The sequence below is a fragment of the Panthera leo genome, chromosome A1 (assembly GCF_018350215.1).
Source record: "Panthera leo isolate Ple1 chromosome A1, P.leo_Ple1_pat1.1, whole genome shotgun sequence".
In the NCBI taxonomy this organism is placed as follows: Eukaryota; Metazoa; Chordata; class Mammalia; order Carnivora; family Felidae; genus Panthera; species Panthera leo.
The window spans coordinates 93,251,452-93,273,579 of record NC_056679.1 but is presented as its reverse complement, the minus strand read 5'-3'; positions in this window follow the sequence as shown (position 1 = coordinate 93,273,579).

Sequence of the window (22,128 nt, the reverse complement as noted above, 5' to 3'; positions counted from 1 at the left end):
AGGTGTGGAGCCTGCTTGGGATTCTCTCTCTGTGTCTCTCTGCCCTTCTCCCGTGCTCTCATACTCTCTCCCTCTCTAAAATTAAAAAAAAAAATGTTAAAATATAAAGGTTAGGAGTATCTTTATATATTTATGTATATGTGTGTGTAATATCTGTATAATTCCAATAATATCTAAAAGCAAGATATTAAACCTCTCTCAGCCTTAGCTTTTTCTGCAAAAAAAAGATATTGGTAAGGAAAGCCTTAGATCTCCAGCATAGGACATTGGGGAATAAAATCATCAGCATCAAAGACTTTGTAAAGCACAGCTCAGTTTAAGAATGTGAATCATTGCTTGAAAAGTTATTTACAGTTAGGTCTTCATTTCCTTGGACATCCACAACCTTTGTATGAATCTTAATAACAACATGTGTGGCATTGCTAGAGCTGAGGGGTCATTATGTGTGAAGTCATATGCCTACTGGATTCTGTACCCTTTGAAAGAAATAATCTTTGCATTCATTTGCTGCCTGGTGCTAGAAATGTTTGAATGAATGAATGAATGAGTGAGTGAGTGAATGATGTTAAAGTAGAGGACAGAGGATTTATGGTACATCATTATTTCTGTCATTGACCATTTATCCATTTATTGTTTTATAGTCTCCAACCCACAAAAGGAATTGTGCAGGTTAAGATGGACTGAGTAATGGGAAGCATTAGGTTTCTAACTGGAGAGTTGGAGGATTCATTTAGGAAATTAGTAAATGAAAAGAGGATGAGAAGAAAGAACAGGTTCCCTCTGAGAAGTATTAGTACCTCTGTCCTTGTCCAGGATACCATAATGGCTGGGTCTTTTCTTCCCAGTGAAATTTGAGCACCCACAGTGGGCACTGCATCATGAGTTCATCATTGACTCCATAAATTTGGAGATAATTAGCAGGACTCATGGAAACTGTTCAGTATAATTTGGTTTAGATAAGGAAATGGAGGCTCTATGACCTAATATCTCACATCACCTTAATGGTACAGCTTAATTTAGTTACTCATCTCCCAGCGCCAGGGCTGTGCTCCAGCCATCCCATCTAATTTGACCAGGATAGTTTTTAGATAATTGCTTCTGTCTATTGAGCTAGAACGGTCAGCTGTGACAGCCAGTATGTACTTGTCTAATTTTTCAGAGCCTTAAAAATTGACACCTTCTTAGATGTATACACATCATTTCACTTTCTCTATGGATAGGAAATACGAAGAGAGCAAGAGATGGTAGGTATTGCTAGAGAGTTTCTTTCCTATTGGACAGTCCCCCACTTGAATGACCAGGTAAGAACCTTAGAGCAGGTGGAAATAGGGAGACTATATAAATCTGTCTCCTTAAACCCAGCACAGAGAGTACAATGATGCAACTTTGATGGCTTCTGGAACATTTCACTGCAGTACACGTGAGATTTCCCTCATTATTAATGGAATATGGTTTACACAGTTTGGGAGAAGTCCATTAGCTCTGTCCAATTCTGCTTTTGTCTTTAAGGAAAAGTGTTTCTGTACCTCAAGCTGTGCTTGATTGTTCCTGCCTCTGTTTCTGTTGTCTGTCCATGAAAAGGCTGAGCAGAAAGTGAGTGTTCTGTAACAGGCAGCAGAAGAAAAGTTGGGCTTGCACACACTTTGGGGACTCTCAGCCTCACTCATGTGCAGTCAATGTACAGAATTAGAGGCAGGGTTCTGAGAGAAAAGCATCACAGCTCTACCAGTGTCAGTCTTATCTACTGGGCTTAGATGCTAAAGCCAGATAGCTTCAGCTTGTGATAACAGTCATCTCACATGGTCCTACAAAAGATACCACAGGGTAATGTGACTGGTAAAATCATCTTGCCAGCTTGCAATGTTGAAGATCTCCTTCATAGACTTCTCAAACATGGTGGCCATTATTGGCACTTGTGAAGAGCTATAGTAGAGAGCATCCTCCCTGTGTTCAGATTCTTTGCCATATGACTTTGTAGTTCCTTCCACTAAAGGCATAGAGTATATTTTTATGCCCCTTAACTTGGAATTTCTGTGTGGTTTGCTTGAGTCAGTGGGATGTTAGTGGGCATGATGTCATGAAAAGCATGGGGAGTATTATGCATTTGGTCTTGCTCTTTGCCATGATGGGAGAAGATGCCCATGTTTGCCATTGAGTCTGAGGAGGATGAAAAGAGACATGTGAAGTAGTCACCTTGGCTTAAATTAGCTAACTGCAGGCTGTGCACATTCTCATGAGATAAACAAATACTTACTGTATGCTCCTGACATTTTGTGGTTGTTACACAATGTTATTGTGACTATAACTAACTGGTACAAATACAGGGAAGTAAAGTAACTGTTTGAATTTCTGTCCTAATTGGGATTTTTAAACAGAAGAGTGACTATTAATAGTGACGTAGGATAACACATATATACAAGGACTGTCCTGGGTAAACTATCACACGTAACCGCTCAAAACCCAAGAATTTCTTCACTTTTGCTAGCCCTAGAAGGATTCTTGATGTGTCATAGTAAATAAGTGAAGAATAAAGAAACATACTCCATTTTCATTAATTTTACTTATTTTGTTAAAATGTACTCAAAATGTATTTGGCAGGAACAGAGCTGATCGCAAATGGCTTGCACTTGATTAGGGGAGGGGAAAAATGAAAAAAATATAATTGTCTCATCTCTTGGCATGTGTGGATTTTGCAGTCGGAGTTATAACTTGGTCAGGCAGCCATGTCCACAACGTGTAGAAATTTGAAATCATCCAGGGGCATGGCTCACAAGTGCTTATACCTTGCTACTGGTGTGCAGAAGTAGTTAATGACTTAGTAAGTGGGCCACACCAGCTACTTTGCACTTTGTATACAACTTGGCCTACATGATCTTTTCAATTCCTTGTAACTCCTGTAAAATAGGTAAAAGGCTTCATTGTGGAAAACTGTGATCACCAAATGACAAAAACTGTAATGGAAAAACTGAAGAGGTGGCGCACTTGAAGTAGGCATGTAGAGGTAGGAAACAGAAAACTCTCCCCCACCCCCCCAAATAGAATTTTGGAGAAAGCCAGAAACTATAGAACTCTTTCTTTACAAATGTAGGAGTTAATCACTCAGGAGCAATGAAGATTTATAATTCTAACTAGTAGTGATACGCCCATGCACACTCGTATACACACAAACATATACATATGTACATATACATACATATCTGTGTTCCATCATGGTAGGCAGAGAGCCCTACATGGAAATGAGAAGACTAAAGACGGGACATACAGGCTGGTTCATGGTATTAAGCTTTTTCATCAAAGTAAAAACACATCCCCCAAAGTACACAAATAAATGAATCATCACAAAGCAAACGCATGTACGCGACTTACAATTAATAAGACCACTTGAGCGGGTTATAGGTTTGAATTCCCAGATGTAAGATGTGCAATTAGATGTATGCAGCACCAGCTTTACTTAGCTTTAAAAAAAAAAATTAAGCCAATCTGCAACTTCATTACAGAGACCTCAGACACTCTGACGCAGCTTCTGATGCCCCAAATCACTGCATGAGGATCCATGTAGGTCACCAGTTTGACAAAGACTAACACAAGTATGGATCACATTCACATAGGGAGACACCCAAGCTTGGGACTTTCAGCTGAACTACTTTGCTAGCCACGTAGCTCTATATTCTTTTGTCCTTAAATTTTAAGTTACACAATGAACAGTCCTGACAGTCATGCACACTGGGGTAAAGATATTCATGTATCAATATTCAATATATAATATTAATATAACATCAGGGTTGATGTTATAGAAAATAAAAGATTCCTCCCTGTCTCCCAAAAGTCCTCCTAATGCTTTTTTTAAAAGTTTATTTTGAGAGAGAGCACACATGTGAATGGGGGGCAGGCAGAGAGAGAGAGACAGAGAGAGAATCCCAAGGATGCCACGCTGTCAGCACAGAGCCCAACTCAGGGCTTGAGCTCACCAACCGTGAGATCATGACCTGAGCTGAAATCAAGAGTTGGATACTGAACCAACTGAGCCACCTAGGAACCTTTTTATGCTTCTTATTAATAGACTGCTCCTCCTGGTGATCACCATCATGACTTTATTACTGCAGGTTATTTTCTAAGTTTACATAAAAGAAAACTACACTGCATACCTTTGTGGCTGGCATCTTTTGCTTATCATCATACTTTTCATATCTATCATATATTTTTTTATCATATTTATGGTTAGTGTCTTATTGTATGCATATATTATAATATATTCATCCTATTGCTGATTGACATTTGGATTGTTTCTAATTTATATAGCTTGAATAAATCACGTTTCCATGCATGTTCTTGAAAATATCTTTCGGTACATATGTACATGCGATTCTGTTGGATATCTGCCTAGGAATGGCATTGTTTGGTCCTAGGGCAACCCCATGTGTAAGTAGCTATTGACAAACTTTTCCCAAGTGGCTACACCAATTTGTAGTTCTATTGATCCTAGGATAGCGGATGAGAGTTCATCTTGATCCATATGTTCTACACGTAGGGGGCAGAAAAATTTTCCTTCTACCTTTCCAGGTTCTTTGGTTGGCCTAATTAATTGACTTAAGACAAATTAACAAGGGAAAAACAAATTTAATTGCATACTTATGGGAGCCCCATAAAAAATACGAGACTCCAAAGTTATCAAAGCAGGAGGCTTTTATAACTTTTAGATGAGGAAATAATAAATTTGTGAAGAACTGACAAGACTAAGGGGTTTGGGGCTTGTGGTAGTAAATTAGTGAGGAAGGAATAGGTTTGTTTGTACAGCCTTCTCAGTCCTAAATTCCTATCTCTGATGATAAGGATGGCCTGTACTCTCTTTGTGCAAGGGGGGCACCTTTCACATGGGAGACACATTTCCTGCTTCCAGGGAGACCAGGACCAGTGTCCTTCTTGCACTGTTTCTCAAGTAACTTGAATTCAGAATAACCAATATCACAATCATCTGCATATGCTGCTCCCCTGCATAGAACATTTGATATTATCCATCATTTTTATTACTGCTACTCCTGTGGGTGTGTAGTGGTAATATTACATTTCTCATCTCCAGTTCTCTGTGAAGTCCTGAGGTCTAAGACCTTTTCAAATATGTATTGCCATTTGAATATCCTCTTTGGCGAAGCACCTGTTCACATGTTTTCTTTATTTCTATTGGAATATCAGTCTTCCTCTTTTTCATTGGTATGATGTCTTTCTAGATTCAGAAGGGGAATCCTTTGCTGGTTATAATAAGTACAACAGACATTCTCTCTCCTCTCTCTGGTTTGCTTTTTCACCGTCTCAGTGGCATCTTTTAACGAACAGAATTTCTTCAATATCGTTCATTTTAGCAAAATTTTCCTTTATGGGTAGCACTTTTATTATGTTTATGGATTTTTTTTTGTAATTCAGATTATGAAACTATTCTCCAGTATAAGCCAAGTGCTTCATCGTTTTATTACTTAAAAAAAAATTAAACCCTGATAGGATAATAATCCCTTCTTGTTCTTTTTCAGGAGTGGCTTGAATGTTTTCACATTTTGTAGTTTTCTTGTGAACTTTAGAATTAGCTTGTCAGTTTCCCCAAACAATGGTTGCTTGGATTTTTTACTGAGTTTGCTTTGAATCTATAGATCATTCTAAGGACAAATGACTGACACTTATTCTCACAGAACTCAGTTAATTGATTCATGAACATAAATATCTCTATGTCACTTTTTAAAAATTAATCTTAGTAATGATTTTTGGCTTTATGATTAGGGATCTTACATATGTTTTTATAGATTTTCCTAGGTATTTGATATTTTTGATGCTGCAGTAAATTACATCTGTTTTAAAATTTTATTTTCCAATTGTTGCTGCTATAGAAATACAAATTAATTTTTGGATATCACCAGTACATTTTTGGATATCACCAGTACATTTATTAACTTGATCATTTGTTTTCTTTTGAATTTTTATATAGTAATCTGTCACTTATAAACAACAGTATTATTTCCTCCCTTCTGGTTCTGTTACCTTTTTTCTTCTTTTCTTGACTTATTACACTGAGAAGGAACTTCACTGCTGTGTTCAATACAATGGTTGTGTTAATCAACATTCTGGTATCGTTTCTGATTTTATGAGGCAAAATTTTTAACATTTTTCTACTGAGGTGATTTTACCGTAGGTTGTTTGCATGTATATGCTTCCTCCTTGCTCAAATCAAGAAATTTCCCTTTGGTTCTTGGTTTGCTCATTGTTTTGTTTTTCATTAGTATGAATGGGTGTTAAATTTTTTCAAATGCTCTTTCTGTATGTATCAGTTGAGATGACTTTCCCCCCCTTGTCTATTCTCTTAATGAAGTGAATTAAATTGATTATTTTCAAATGTTGAACCAACTTTTCTTTTCCAGAGTAAGTCTGATCTCTTTATGACATATTAGCCTTTTTATATATTGCTGATTTTGATCTTTCACAAATATTTTTCAACCAATCATTATTAAATATGTATCTTAACTTTGCTTCCTTTTAATATGTATGACTAGTTTTGATAAGATTATGCCAGGCTTTTAAAATGATCCAGAAAGTTTTTCCTCTTTTTTCTGTTTGGAAAAGTTTGAGTAAGATGGGTGGTAGTTTTTCCTTAAATAGTTGTTGAATTCATTGATAAAGCCATCTGGACCCAGATTTTTCCTCATGGCTATGTTTTTAATTATAGATTCAATTACCTTATAGTTACAGGGTAGTCATTTTTTTTCTTTTTGTTAAAAGATTTTTCCAGGAATTTTTACTTATCTGAAATTTGATAAGCATTGGTATCAAAATCTTGATAATATCCTCTTCTTATCTTTTTAATATTTGCAGTATCTGACCCATAACCTCTTCTCATCCTCTGTATTGCTTTTTTTCTTTCTCTCCTATTTATTAATTCACTTTCACTAAGCGTTAATCACTTTGATTCATGTTTTTAAGACACTATTTTTTAACTTTGATTATCTTCATTATATTTTTTTATTTAATTTTTTGAGAGAGAGAGCACACAAGCAGGGGAGAGAGGCAGGAGGTAGAAAGAGAGAGAGAGAGAGAGAGAGAGAGAGAGAGAGAGATTGATTCTCAAGCATGCTCCATGCTCAGCGTGGAGACCAATGGAAGGCTTGATCCCACAACCCTGGGATCTTGACCTGAGCCACAATCAAGAGTTGGATGCTCAACTGACTGAGCCACCCAGGTGCCCCTGATTATCTTAATTATAATTTTAGTTCCTATTTTATTTCTTTCTGCTCTTTTTTGTGACCTGATTTCTCTTCTTAAGTTTGATATGCATGCATGACTTTTCTAACTTCTGAACATAGAGGACTATAATGCAGATTTTTTAAAGCATGTTTCTTTTCTAATGAGAGCTATAAATATATGAAAAAAATGTAAGGCTATACATGAGAAGCTATATCAATTCTTTTTCTTCTAAGATCCCTTTGCCTGTATTCTATAAATGTTGTTCTTTTTTATATTAATTTATTTTAAATAGGCTTCATTTCCATTGCGAATTTTAAATTTTATTTTATTTTAGAGACAGAGAAAGAGAGTTCAAGTGGGAGAGAGGGGCAGAGGGAGAGAGCGAATCTTAAGCAGGTTCCACGCTCAGCACAGAACTCAGTGACGGGCTTGATACCATGATCCTGGGATCATGACCTGAAAGAAAATCAAGAGTCAGATGCTCATAGGACTGAGCCACCCAGGTGCCTCATGATTTCTTTTTTGTTTCATGGTTTATTTATCCATGTTTTGGTTACCCTCCAATGAATGGAGATCTTTCAGTTAACATTTTTTTTGGGTTTTTTTTGTTTTTTTTTTTTAATATATGAATTTTATTGTCAAATTGGTTTCCATACAACACCCAGTGCTCATCCCAAAAGGTGCCCTCCTCAATACCCATCACCCACCCTCCCCTCCCTCCCACCCCCCATCAACCCTCAGTTTGTTCTCAGTTTTTAAGAGTCTCTTATGCTTTGGCTCTCTCCCACTCTAACCTCCTTTTTTTTTTTTCCTTCCCCTCCCCTCCCCCATGGGTTTCTGTTAAGTTTCTCAGGATCCACATAAGAGAGAAACCATATGGTATCTGTCTTTCTCTGTATGGCTTATTTCACTTAGCATCACACTCTCCAGTTCCATCCACATTGCTACAAAAGGCCATATTTCATTCTTTCTCATTGCCACGTAGTACTCCATTGTATATATAAACCACAATTTCTTTATCCATTCATCAGTTGATGGACATTTAGGCTCTTTCCCTAATTTGGCTATTGTTGAGAGTGCTGCTATAAACATTGGGGTACAAGTGCCCCTATGCATCAGTACTCCTGTATCCCTTGGATAAATTCCTAGCAGTGCTATTGCTGGGTCATAGGGTAGGTCTATTTTTAATTTTCTGAGAAACCTCCACACTGCTTTCCAGAGCGGCTGCACCAATTTGCATTCCTACCAACAGTGCAAGAGCGTTCCCGTTTCTCCACATCCTCGCCAGCATCTATAGTCTCCTGATTTGTTCATTTTGGCCACTCTGACTGGCGTGAGGTGATATCTGAGTGTGGTTTTGATTTGTATTTCCCTGATAAGGAGCGACGTTGAACATCTTTTCATGTGCCTGTTGGCCATCCAGATGTCTTCTTTAGAGAAGTGTCTATTCATGTTTTCTACCCATTTCTTCACTGGGTTATTTGTTTTTCAGGTGTGGAGTTTGGTAAACTCTTTATAGATTTTGGATACTAGCCCTTTGTCCGATGTGTCATTTGCAAATATCTTTTCCCATTCCGTTGGTTGCCTTTTTGTTTTGTTGGTTGTTTCCTTTGCTGTGCAGAAGCTTTTTATCTTCATAAGGTCCCAGTAATTCACTTTTGCTTTTAATTCCCTTGCCTTTGGGGATGTGTCGAGTAAGAGATTGCTACGGCTGAGGTCAGAGAGGTCTTTTCCTGCTTTCTCCTCTAGGGTTTTGATGGTTTCCTGTCTCACATTCAGGTCCTTTATCCATTTTGAGTTTATTTTTGTGAATGGTGTGAGAAAGTGGTCTAGTTTCAACCTTCTGCATGTTGCTGTCCAGTTCTCCCAGCACCATTTGTTAAAGAGACTGTCTTTTTTCCATTGGATGTTCTTCCTGCTTTGTCAAAGATGAGTTGGCCATACATTTGTGGGTCTAGTTCTGGGGTTTCTATTCTATTCCATTGGTCTATGTGCCTGTTTTTGTGCCATCAGTTAACATTTTTAAAGTTATTTCTAGCTTAATTCCACTGTGATCAGAGAGGATACCCTGTATGATTCCAATCATTTGACAGTTCTGGAGACTTTTTGCAGGCAACGTAAGATAAGTGTTCTCCAGTCTTTGCAAATAATGCCTACTTCTTTTTTTTTTCTAAAAATTTTTTAGTTTATTTATTTTTTGAGAGAGAGAGAGAGAGCAGAGGAGGGGCAGAGAGAGAGGGAGAGAGAGAATCCCAAGCAGGCTCTGTAGGGCTCAAACTCACAAACTGTGAGATCATGACCTGAGCCAAAATCAAGAGCCAGATGCTTAACCACCTGAGCCACCCAGGTGCCCCAATAATTTCTACTTTCAGTACTAGGCATTCACTTCTGTCTGGCTTACTCATTGTGTTGGTCAAATCTTTCATAGGCTTTTTGAATTATTTTTTTTCAATCTGCTTGATCTCAGTGACCACTAAGTGTGTTAAAGTCTAACTACAATCAAAGATTTTTCTTTTCTTCCTAATTTTATTTTATATGTTATAGGTTTAGATTCTCTCTTATTAAAGGCACATGTATTTGTAATTATTAACTCTTCCTGGTGACTTTATGGTTTTATCATTATAAAATGTTCCTCTTTATCTAACTAATGCTTTTTCCCTTACAGCAAACTCTCTTTGGTTAGTATAGGTGCACTAGCTTTGTTTTGTTAAGTATTCTTTATGGCAGATTTTAAAAATATATTTAGTTTAAATATCTGATATTCTTTCACTTTTCAGTTGTATCTAAAAGCAGCATATAGTTGGGTTTAATATTTTGAAATATGTTGATGATCTTTTTAAAATTTGGATGTTTAGGGGCACCTGGCTGACTCAGTCAGTCGAGCGTGTGACTCTTGATCTTGGGGTTGTGAGTTTGAGCACCCACTTTGGGTATAAAGATTGCTTAAAACTAAAATATTAAAAATTTTTTGGATATTTAGCACACTTAAATTTAATATGATTATTTTTATGTGTGATTTTAAATCTTCCTTCTCATCCTTCATATTCGATAAGTTTCACTTTCTTTTGACTTCTTCTGGATTAATTATTATTATCTCCTTTTATCCTCTATGAATTTGTTATTTATCCATGGTTTTATTTTTCTTTTAAGAGTTAACCCAGTGATTACAGTGTGTGTCATTCACTTCTCAGTCCTTATTACAAATTTGTACTTTCTCTCTTTCCTGAGAATGGAAGGATTTTAAAATTCTTTAATTCTCTTTATCCCCTTTCTGTGTTACGCTATTGTTTTGGGTGTGTATTCATTAAATATATGTTTAAATCCCACAATGAATTATTATTAATAGTTTCTCCTGTTAATGGTAATTCAAGTTCCCATGCATTATTCTTTTACATTACTCTTCATTCCTTTTATCTTTGAGTTTCTCCCTAGCATTGAACTTTTCTTCAGTAGTATTTCTTTTATTGCTTCTAGAAAAATGTTTTCTTTTACATTTATCTTTGAAGGAAAACATTTGCTTATTTTGAAATATTATATTGGCAGTTATAGTTTCTTTGCTTCCTTTGAAGTGAGCCATCAGTTATCTTTTTACTTCCTTGAAGATAATTTATCTTTTATAACCCCGGATTTTAAAAATAATCTTTTCAAAAATTGTATAGCTTTATGTGATGCATTTTAGTGTTGTTTTCTTTTAAATTCGCATTCATCATGCTTGACATTCAGAGGCTTCTTAGACTTGTGACTGAATAGGTTTTCTTAGTTATTATATTTTAAAATATTGCTTCTCTTCCATTTTCTTTTATCTCCTTATTTGGGGTTCTAATTACATGTGTGTTAGATTTTTTAAATAATTTAACGTTTTTGGGTTTTTTTTTGGTTTTTGTTTTTTGAGACAGGGAGAGACAGAGCATGAACAGGGTAGGGTCAGAGAGAGGGAGACGCAGAATCTGAAACAGGCTCCAGGCTCTGAGCTGTCAGCCCAGAGCCTGACGTGGGGCTCAAACTCACGGACCGCGAAATCATGACCTGAGCCGAAGTCGGCCGCTCAACCGACTGAGCCACCCAGGCACCCCCGATTTTTTTTCACTGCAGTACTCTTACATTCCTTTTTTGAATATACTGTCATATACTTTTTTCCATGTTTTTCTCTTAAAAAAAATTGATCCTCCATTATGGATATTTTCCTGACATTTATTCCAATTCACTAATTCTCCCTGTCATGATATCTAATCTGCTTTTAATTCTATCTTTTTATTTGTTAATATCAGCTATTTGGTTTTCCTTTTTTCAGGATTTTCAATTGATTCTTTTCTTCTTTGAGAACAAATCTTAATCTTGCCTTCAGTTTTTCAAACATATATAGTTAATTTACAATCTATCTGATAACCCCTTTGTGGGTTCATTTCTATCACCTGTTGTTTTTCTTCACTTTGTAATATGTTTTTTCTCCTCTATAGGTGGTGATTTATTTTTTTTTTTTATTTTAGAGAGACAGTGTGTACAAGAGGAGGGAGAGGGGAGTCATGGGAGAGAAAGAATCCCAAGCAGGCTCTGTGACGTCAACACAGAGTCCAATGCAGGGCTCAATCCCACAAACTGTGAGATCATGACCTAAGCCGAACTCAAGATTCAGACACTCAACAAACTGAGCCACTCAGGTGCTCCAGCAGCTGGTGGTTTTTAAAATTGTGTTCAATTTATGTGAAATTTGGTATATGAAATGATTTAGAGATAATGTACAACCTAAAACTTATTTTCTGTTTTATCATCCTTTGCTCAAGATTTATTTTTCATTCTCACAGAAAGTTATAAACTCAACCACATCTGGATCATCTTAATCCAATTAGAATTAGAAATGATATCAATCTGGACTTAGGTTCTGAAACAGGGTCAATTTCTAGTTCACCTCTCTTGCTAAGGTGTCACTCTCCCTTTCCTCCTTTATATACCCTGAACTCAAATTCATGACATTCCTTCCCTGCGATTATCAAAAGTTCCCCTCAGCTCTTCGTGTCTCAACAGACTCTTGAAGAATTAGCAGACAGCTTGGACGAAATCAGCCCACAATGCTCTGCTCAATTATCTACTTTTCCTTTGTCTCCCAGACATTAACCTATAATTCTTTGCTTTTTTTAATCCTTGATGTCTATAAATGGATGTCATCTTATAATTTTTTTCTAGCTATAGTTTAATGAACAAGGTTGGTCAAATTTCATTGTTCCCCATTACTGGAAACAGAACTTGGTGTTTAGTGAGATTTTGATTGTGAGAAAGAATAATGGCCTGAGCATGACATGAAAGGAGTCAAATTTGGTAATATTGGCAGAACTCGACTAACTTGAATAGAATGCTGTTTGAAGAGAAAAGGAGAGCCACTGTCCATTGGAGCCACATGATGGGTGGGTTTCAGGTGCATAGTTAGAATCTTGGACTTTATCCTGCTGGTGAGTGGTGAGATGCTCGGGATTTAGGAGTGGGGGAGAGAAATGATTTAAGTGGCATTTTAGAAGGATGAATCTTACAGATTACTGTCTTGCATGCACTGATATCACAGAATATTGAATCTGATGCCAAGAAAAGACCTTAGTCTCACAGGAAGAACTATATTTTGAATACCACCATCAGTTCTTGTAGCTATTCTTACCCAAAACTTATTTTCTAGAGGCATCCCTTATTTTAGACTTGGGCACCAGAAGTAATTTTGGTCGATGGGCTGTTCTCAATATTTATATCATGTTAAAAGTCAAATAGCCACTGGGGGGAGAGGTTATGTGCTTCCTTACACAGTGGAAATCTCAAATGTCCTAAAAACGGATGTGTCTAACCTATAGATTGGATCCTTGGACACCTGCAGCTGCCTTCACAGCACTGACTTAAGTAATTAAAAGAAAATCATTGAGCCTTTGTGATGCTTTGTGCCTCCCGCTCATGGCAGATTGTAAATCCTATTTACATTGCACATCTCCCTTCCTTCATCAGGAAGACTCCATTGCTTTGGAACTGAGAATTTCAGAGCTATAAGGAACATTAAAACTCATCTTTGTTCACCCGCCTTAGTTTACAGATCTGGAACCGAAGCCCAGATTGTCAGTGGAACTTATCCAAAGTCGCACAGCTGGTTAATGGAAGAGCTGGAAATACAACCAGAATCGTTTGGATCCAAGCCCTCTAGAGTACTTTTTATTCCAAAACAGATTTTAAAAGATCTAACAGGTTACATGCAACTATAAATATATAAATCACAAGGCTAAACAGCAGATATATAGTTCACAGATAGGAGAATACTTATTAATGTTTTACATTTTTGTACAAAAGAAATACATGGACCAGCTAAGGGCTTTAGGGTACACCCCAAATAATCTACATTATATTGTAATGTGTGCATTTGTCTCTGGTCAAGGGAAGGTTGTCTTCCCAATTCCCAAAGGAGTTCATGAGTCAGAAAAGATGAAGAATCACAACTTAAAACTTCTTAGATGATTGGAGTTAACATGTAGCATCCATTCATTCGACTCTGTGCCAGATACTTTGGGAGAGACTCAGGATTCAAAGGTAAATGTAAGAAGAACCGTACATTCTTCTGGGGAGATAAATTGTCGTGTAGCAAATAAGTGATACAAATTACTGGTTAGAGGGGTGCCTGGGTGGCTCAGTTGTTTGAGCATCTGACTTTGGCTCAGGTCATGATATCATGGTTTGTGAGTTCTAGCCCCGTGTCGGGCTCTATGCTGACAGCTGGAGCCTGGAGCCTGCTTTGGATTCTGTGTCTCCTTCTCTCTCTCTGCCCCTCCCCCACTTGTGCTCTGTCTCTCTGTCTCTCAAAAATAAATAAATGTAAAAAAAAATACTGGTTAGATGATTTGTTTCCCAGTTCATTTCTTTATCGGACCAAGATCACTGTGAGAGACTGTATAGAAAACTGGAGCAATCATAGAATTAATGTAATTCTGAGATTTCTACCTTGAGTCATGTGGGTATATCTGACATTATCCAGATACATTTCACCCAAACTCTGCAGAGCCACAGTTCTGAATTCCTACATAACAGACCCATGTCTTCTCCATTTCTGGATCTCCTATCTGGTACACTGTAGGGCATACTGGAGGTTCCTAACAATGGGTTGAAACTCTTGCCCATATTTTCTTAAATCATTGACCCATGGACTCCACCTTACTGCCTTACAGAGAAGTTAGCAAGTTAGTTGATTTTTTCCTTAGACATAATTGAAGAATTTTTATTTTGCTATGGATGGGCTATGGCAGTCAAGAAGCTAATGGCTTCAATGGTGAATTGCAACATCAGAATGGTCATTCAGCACAGTGAACATGCTTGGGCAGTTTTTAACTACATCCAACACAACATTTCTTAAATCCACAATGCCAGTAGCTTCAGCTTGTTTGGGTGCCAAAGTATCCCAAATTGCTAGTTTTATGAAGATAATAAAAATAACACTAAAACCCAAACACTTTTCACGCTTTTCTCTGTTGCTGAGGAATACAGTGAAGGAATACATAACAAATGTGCGTTTAATAATCAGAGTCTGTGAAATTGCAGAGAATTGCCCCTGAGTAAAAGTGACATTTTCCTATACCCTTAAGGGTAAAAAGTATGGAGTAAAAAAGGAGAATACCAATGAATGCTTTCAGAGAAAATTTTTTCCAAGAATGGTGCTGGATTCATGGTACACCTGGTAGAGAACTTGTGTAAACTTATGAGGACAAAAATCTTCTTTGGACTTCCAAACCCCATCCCATTTTGGAAAACTAAAAAAAACAGTGCCCTAGTTTTCTTGCTATCATTTAACATCATGGAAGTAAAGAACAGCTGTTCTGATTTACCTTTATTCTGAGTTCAGCATGAGTCTGGCTCCTGAAACAAGCACCCATTGAGTAGTGCTAGCTGTGAAGTCAAGGATTAAAAAAAAACAAACAAACCCATATTCCACCTATTTTAAGACCAAAAATCCAGTGGCAATAAAGCAATTTCCTCAGCTTCATCATTAGATTGAGCTGCAATGCAATTACACTTTAAAAAAATCGAGTAAAGTGTAATTTGTATACAGTAAAATGCACCCGTGTTAAGTAATATAAATGTAAGACATAGAACAATAAAACTCTTGGTAGAAAACAGGAAGGATCCTTTACAATATTGGATTTGACAGTGATTTCTTGGATATGACACGAAAGAGCACAGGTAACAAAAAATGGACAAATGGACTTAGCGAAAATTTAAACATTTTGTGCATCAGAAGACACTATCAGCAGTGTGAAAAGACAACCCACAGAGTGGGGGAAAATATTTGCAAATCCTATATTTGATAGGAAATCATATCTGGAATATGAAGTGTCTGGGTTGCTCAATTGGTTGAGTGTCTGACTCTTGATTTCCGCTCAGGTCATGATCCCACGGTCGTGCAATTGAGCCCCACATCAGGCTCTGCACTGAGTGTGGAGCCTGCTTGAGATTCATTCTCTCTCTCTCTCTCTCTCTCTCTCCCTCCCTCCCTCCCCCTCCCTCCCTTCCTTTCCCTTCCTCCCTCCCTCCCTTCCTCTGCCCCTTTCCCTTGCTCACTTATGCTCACTTTCTAATATATACATATATATTATATGGAAGTTATAGACAACTCCTAAAACATATATATATATATATATATATATATATATATATATATATGTATGTATATATGTATATATATATACACACACACATATATATATATGTATAATTACATATATGTGGAACGTATAGAGAACTCCTAAAAGTTAACAAGAAAACACAACCCAATTCAGAAGTGGAAAAGGACCTAAACAGACTTCTCTCCAAAGAAGACACAGAAATGGCCAGTTTAAGACTTGACGCATGCACTCATGTAAGCACCGTCCAAATCAAGATATAGGACATGTCCACCCGCCCAAGAAGGTTCTGTCATACCCCTTTGGAATCATTTCTTGTCCTTCCCTGCATTAGGCAATCACTGATCTAATTTTATCACTATGGATTAACTTTGCCTCTCATGAATGGAACCATAATATGGACTCTTTTGTGCCTGGCTCTTGCTGCTCAGCCTAATGTATTTAAGATTCGTCCATGATTCTGTGCATATAGTTCATTTCTTCCTTTTGCCAAGTAGTATTTAATTTATGAATATACCACAACTTGTTTATAAATCTGTCTGTTGGTTGATTTTCCCTCCCAGGTTTTGGCTTCTATGAACATTTATATAAAAGTGTTTTGTGGACATATAGTTTTCATTTTTGAAGGTATATAATTAGCAGTGGAACTTCTGGATTATTTCATAACATATATGTTTAACTTGAGAGGAAAATCTCCAGACGTTTTCCAAGGTAATTGTACATACAAAGTTGAGTTCATCACTGTTTTATTTTATGGTTCCTGCTCTTCATGTCCTGTCTGTGAAATCCTCACCTATCGCAAGGTCCAAGACTTTCTACTCTATTGTATTTGAGCCATTTCACAGTTTTATTTCTTGTGTTTGAGGACCTGATCAATTTCTAGTTAATTGTCATACGTGGTCTGAAGTGGAAAGGCCAGTATTACTTTTTTTTAATTTTTGTTTTTAATGTTTATTTCTGAGAGAGAGGAAGAGACAGAGCATGAGCGGGGGAGGGGCAGAGAGAAGGAGACATAGAATCTGAAGCAGGTTCCAGGCTCTGAGCTGTCAGCACAGATCCCGATGCGGGGCTCGAATTCATGAACCGTGAGATTGTGACCCAAGCTGAAGTCGGACGCTGAACTGACTGAGCCACCCAGGTGCCCCTCAGTGTTACTTTTTGAATGTGGATATCCAGTTGTTTACCTCCATTTGTTGAGAATTTATCCTTTCTTCATTTAATTATCTTTGTGCACATACATATATAGCACATGCACACGTGTGTGTGTGTGTGTGTGTGTGTGTGTGTTTACATCTATATATTACAGATATTGTCTCTGAATATTTATAAATTTATTTATGGATCCTGATTTGTTCCCTTGTTTTATATGTTATATTACAATGCTATTAGAACACTGACTTCACATAAACCTGTTCTTCTTTGTCAATATTATTTTGGCAGTTTGCATTGTATTGCCCTTATACATTTTTTAATCAGCTCATCAGAAATACCTGGCTGGGCTTTTAATGGATTAGCATTGAGTCTGTAGATGAATTCAGGGAGAGTTAATGACTTAACACCATATTGAGTACTCCATGCATGAGTACACTATACTTGAAAGACTAGAGAACCAGAAAGTTGAGTGCCTTGGACAGTCATACAGTCAGTTGATGGCAGAAATGGAGGGTGATGAACACACCAGACAGTCAGTAGTACACTGCTGGGTCATTCAGCCCAACATCTTTAGTGTAGTATATACTGTAGTATAGACAGTAATATGCCTTCAGCGGTTTCATGTCTGATTTGGGTATTTGTTCCTCTCTTGCCTCTTACAGGGCACTTGTCCTGGGCAGAGTATTTCTCCTTACCTCTTGGAATCACTTTGGAAACATTATTTCAGTTACAGTGAAAAAGTGATTTCTCTTTGCACTAAGGTGAAATGAAAATATAGTTGCTGTTGGAAGGGTTTCAAGATACACTGTTATCAGAATGTGTCTCCCATGGTCTTAACTTGATCCCAAAATGGATGGACTGGAGACAACTAGTGTAATGATAGTGAACTGCCGTGTGCGTTAGTGAAGAGCTGAATTGTCCACACAAAGTTTTCAGCATTGCTTCACCTGCCCCTTATTTATTTATTTATTTATTTATTTATTTATTTATTTATTTAATCAATCTTTATTTATTTCTGAGAAAGAAAGAGAGAGACAGAGAGAGACAGAGTGTGAGTGGGGAAGGGGCAGAGAGAGAGGGAGACACAGAATCGGAAGCAGGATCCAGGCTTCGAGCTGTCCACACAGAACCCAATGCAGGGCTTGAACCCACGAACCAGGAAATCATGACCTGAGCCAAATTTGGACACTTAACTGACTGAGCCACCCAGGCACCCCTTGCCTGCCCCTTCTTTAGATCTAGGGGCAGGGATGCAGGGGGATGAGAAAACACGAATTATCGATGCCATTGTACAGAAGAGCAACCTGCTTTCTTCTTCATGGCTGAAAGTTTCAGTTTTCACCCAAAGATATTTTTTAAAAAATATATACTTTCTTTAATTTATCTGATTGAAATTTATTTCTTAACATCCCAGAGAATCCTAGCTCTTCCCTTTTTTCTTTAGGTGGGCTTACTTCAGCACCTGATTTTTTTTTTTTTTTTTTTTTTTGTAATCTCTCTTCTGATTTTGGAAGAAACTCAACAAATCAGGTAGTTTCTCTGGGTTTCTGTTTTAATACCTTATACAATGATTGTTAGAAGGTGGCAGGGGGATAGGAAGCTATCCTCCACACTGGGAAGGCACTTTGAGGTTTCAAAGTAGAAGTAGAATTTAGAAATTGATCACTTACATACAATACCCAGTGCTCATCACAATAGGTGATGCCCATCACCTATTTCACCCATCCCCCACCCAACTCCCCTCTGGTAGCCATGGTTGTTCTTTAGAGTTAAGGGTCTGTTTTATGGTTTTACACAGTTGTATTCAGGGTAATTTACAGGGTCAATTGGCCAGGCCACAAGCCAGGCACTGTGAAGCTATTCTCGGCCAAGTGCAGACCTTACTCTGTGGATTTTATAACGCAAGGGGATGTACAGAGGTCATTGTGAGTGAGGTCAAAGGGTAGTTATCTAAAGTGGTGTCAGTTTTGCACCACATGGGAGATCAGAAGGAGCCTTCCCACATTCTGGTCACAGCAAACATTAACCTCCACAGGCCTGGAACATGTAGCCCTGAGGGAGGTCACTGGGCAGACATGAACAAGTTGGAGTGCCAATCATGGAAGTCAGTATTGTTAGCATTCCTACAGTTGATTTTTTAAAGTTTATTTATTTATTTTAAGAGTGAGAGAGAGAGAGAGAGAGAGAGAGAGAGAGAGAGAGAGAATCTTAAGTAGACTCTGTGCTGTCAGTGCAGAGCCCGATGTGGGCTCGAACTTCATGAACTCATGAACTCATGAACTCATGAACTCAGGTGATATCATGACCTGAGCCAAAATCAAGAGTCAGATGCTTAACCAACTGAGCCACCCAGGCGCCCCTCCTACAGCTGAATCTTCACTGTGATTGAACATGAAACATGCCACCAAATGGCCCTGAGTCTTCATGCTGTTGTTCTATGTAACATAGCATGTGACATTTTCCAAAAAAACACAAAAATGGCTCCCCAGACTTAATGGAGCCACAGAGCCCTCCACCAGAAGGTCTTCTTCAATGGAGGAGTGAGGCAGAGCATTTACTCCACATAGAACAAAATTTCCTAAAACCTCTCTTGAACCAAGTTGCTCACCAAGTCCGACATGACCCAGTTGTGTTTTCTTCCCTTCCCATCTTTTCTTGTCTTACTCCTGAATCTTTACTTCCCTGCATGCCTCCACGTCTACTCTTAGAACCATCTACCCCCTTCTCAGGGCTTGTTTCCTCATTTCTGCTTCTTTTCATTGCCCTTGGAGGCACAACAGTGGACCCACATATTCAAGCTCCTTCTTAGAAACTGAGAAAGAGAAAAGTTTGGGAAGTTTATGGATATTTTAACTTTGATACCTCCCTGATGGAAGAATCTAGCTATACTCTGTGACTAAGTTGCCTAGAACAAAGGGGTTATTACCAGAAACTGAGTTCACCTCTTGTTGGGTGTCCAGCCAAAAGATACAACCAAGCCAAATTACAGGAAAAGAAAGGTTTTTACTTGCAACAAGTAACAGAGGACATTGGGGATATTTCCCAAAGCAGTGTCTCCTCAGATAACAAAACTTGGGAAGTTTTCAGCAAAGTCTGCATGCATATTGACAAAGAGACTTGTGCACTGAGAGATTCAGCATGAAATTGGGGCAAAAGTCATCTTCTAATGACAGAGTTCAGGTCTTAGTTGATCAGAGTCGCAAGGGCCAGCAGGGATCAGCACCGTCAATTCTCTGGCTTCAGTTAGTCTGGAGTTTGGGTGCTCAAAGTGGGTTGAATTCTGCCAAAAAGGCTCAAGAATGTACGTTTGGTAAATCTTTGCTTTTGAGATAGCACTGGGGGTTCTATCACTGATTTACCATCTCTGATATGGTCAGGCTATCTCCTGGCCTGATAAAGACTGTATTTGCATCCCCTTGTTCCCTTAACATCATTAACTACTGATGGTTTCACATTTATTTGTAACTCTCGCACCTCCTAGAAAGTTCTGCATGTAGTGTGCTTGGGTAAGTAGTGCTGGTCAGGCATAGATCATGAAAATGGCCAAAGCCTAAAATGACTTCTCTGGTGTCCAGAAAGCCATGTCTCATCTTTCTTTTCCTAGGTACTCCTAAATCCTTTTGTTTCTCAGCCTCTGAAAATGTGGGGATCTATGGGAGACCTGGTCTTATAGTTAGACATCCAGCCCACAACCTGAGCTCTTGCCAGTTATAAAGGTCCGTGCCATTGAATATGCATAACCAACTTGAGACCTGGTTTTGTCACCTGAAAAATGGTGATCATTTATCTAACAAATTCCACTAGTCAGTACATATACAGAAATTTTTAAGATTGACTTCTTCCATGGAGGGGACGATATTGTTGAATCGAAGGGCAAAAACTATAATCTTAATGATTTCATTGGTGCCATTGTAAAGGAGTTAAGGGTGGAAGAGAGAGACCAGCAAATGCAGCAGCCCCCATTCCTGGGGAAGCCATGACATGTTTTGAATTGGTACTGATATTTGTCCCATTGTGAAAGGTGGGGATTTAATTACCAAGAGGAAACACTGTTCCTGTTCACCAGGCATACATTCAGATGCCTTTGGGGGCCAGGCAAGTGATATAAATAAGCAAAGAGGAGCGGGGTAGGCGGGATACTAAAGGAGCCTGTGGCAAACTGGAGAGTGTGTGCCTGTTCAAAGCTGTTCAAGCTCAAAACAATTTTTTAAAAACTCATTGGACCAAACAAACAGAAATCTGTAGGCAGAGAGTGGTGATTCTATGCATAATGTGTTCGAGGAACACATTGTAGGATGCTTGGGGGTGGGGCATAGGGGCAGTTAGCACAGTTGGGGGAAAGTGCAAAGGAGAACATACATCTGGAAGTAGATGTGAAGGGCCTTCTGTGTTGGCCTAAGGAGTCTGGATTTTATCTTGTATATAGCAGGGAGGCAACTGAGTTCTTCAATTAGGTAGAGTGACATAATAAAGTTTGTTTTATAAGGTATCATCCTTAAGAGAATAAGGAGAGGGGCACCTGGATGGCTCTGTTGGTCAAGTGTCTGACTATTGGTTTCAGCTCAGGCCATGATCTCACAGTTCATGGGGTCAAGCCCCATGTCGGGCTCTGTGCTGACAGCATGGAACCTGCTTGGGATTCTCTCCCTCTTTCTTTGCCACTCCCCCACTTTTCTGTGTCTCAAAATAAATATTTTTTTTAAAAAAAGAGGAAGGAGGGGCACCTGGGTGGCTCAGTTGGTTAAGCGTCTGACTCCGGCTCAGGTCATGATCTCACAGTTGGTAGGTTTGAGCCCAGTGAGCTGTGCTGACAGCTCAGAGCCTGGAGTCTGCTTTGGATTCTGTGTGTGTCTCTCTCTCTGCCCCTGCCCCACTCACACTCTGTCTTTATCTCTCAAAAATAAATAAATGTTAAAAATTAAAAAAATAAAGAGTAAGGAGAGTGGACTGGATGTTGAGAGCTCAGACACTTTGCACAAATCCATGTGAGCAGTGATGAAGCCTGAACCAGGGCAGTGACAGTGACATTGGAAGAGGGGGCTTAGGAAAAGGATAGACTTCTGATGCAGAATGAAGCCAGTCTCCCAGGGGCTCTTTCAAAGGGATAACATGAGTGAAAGCC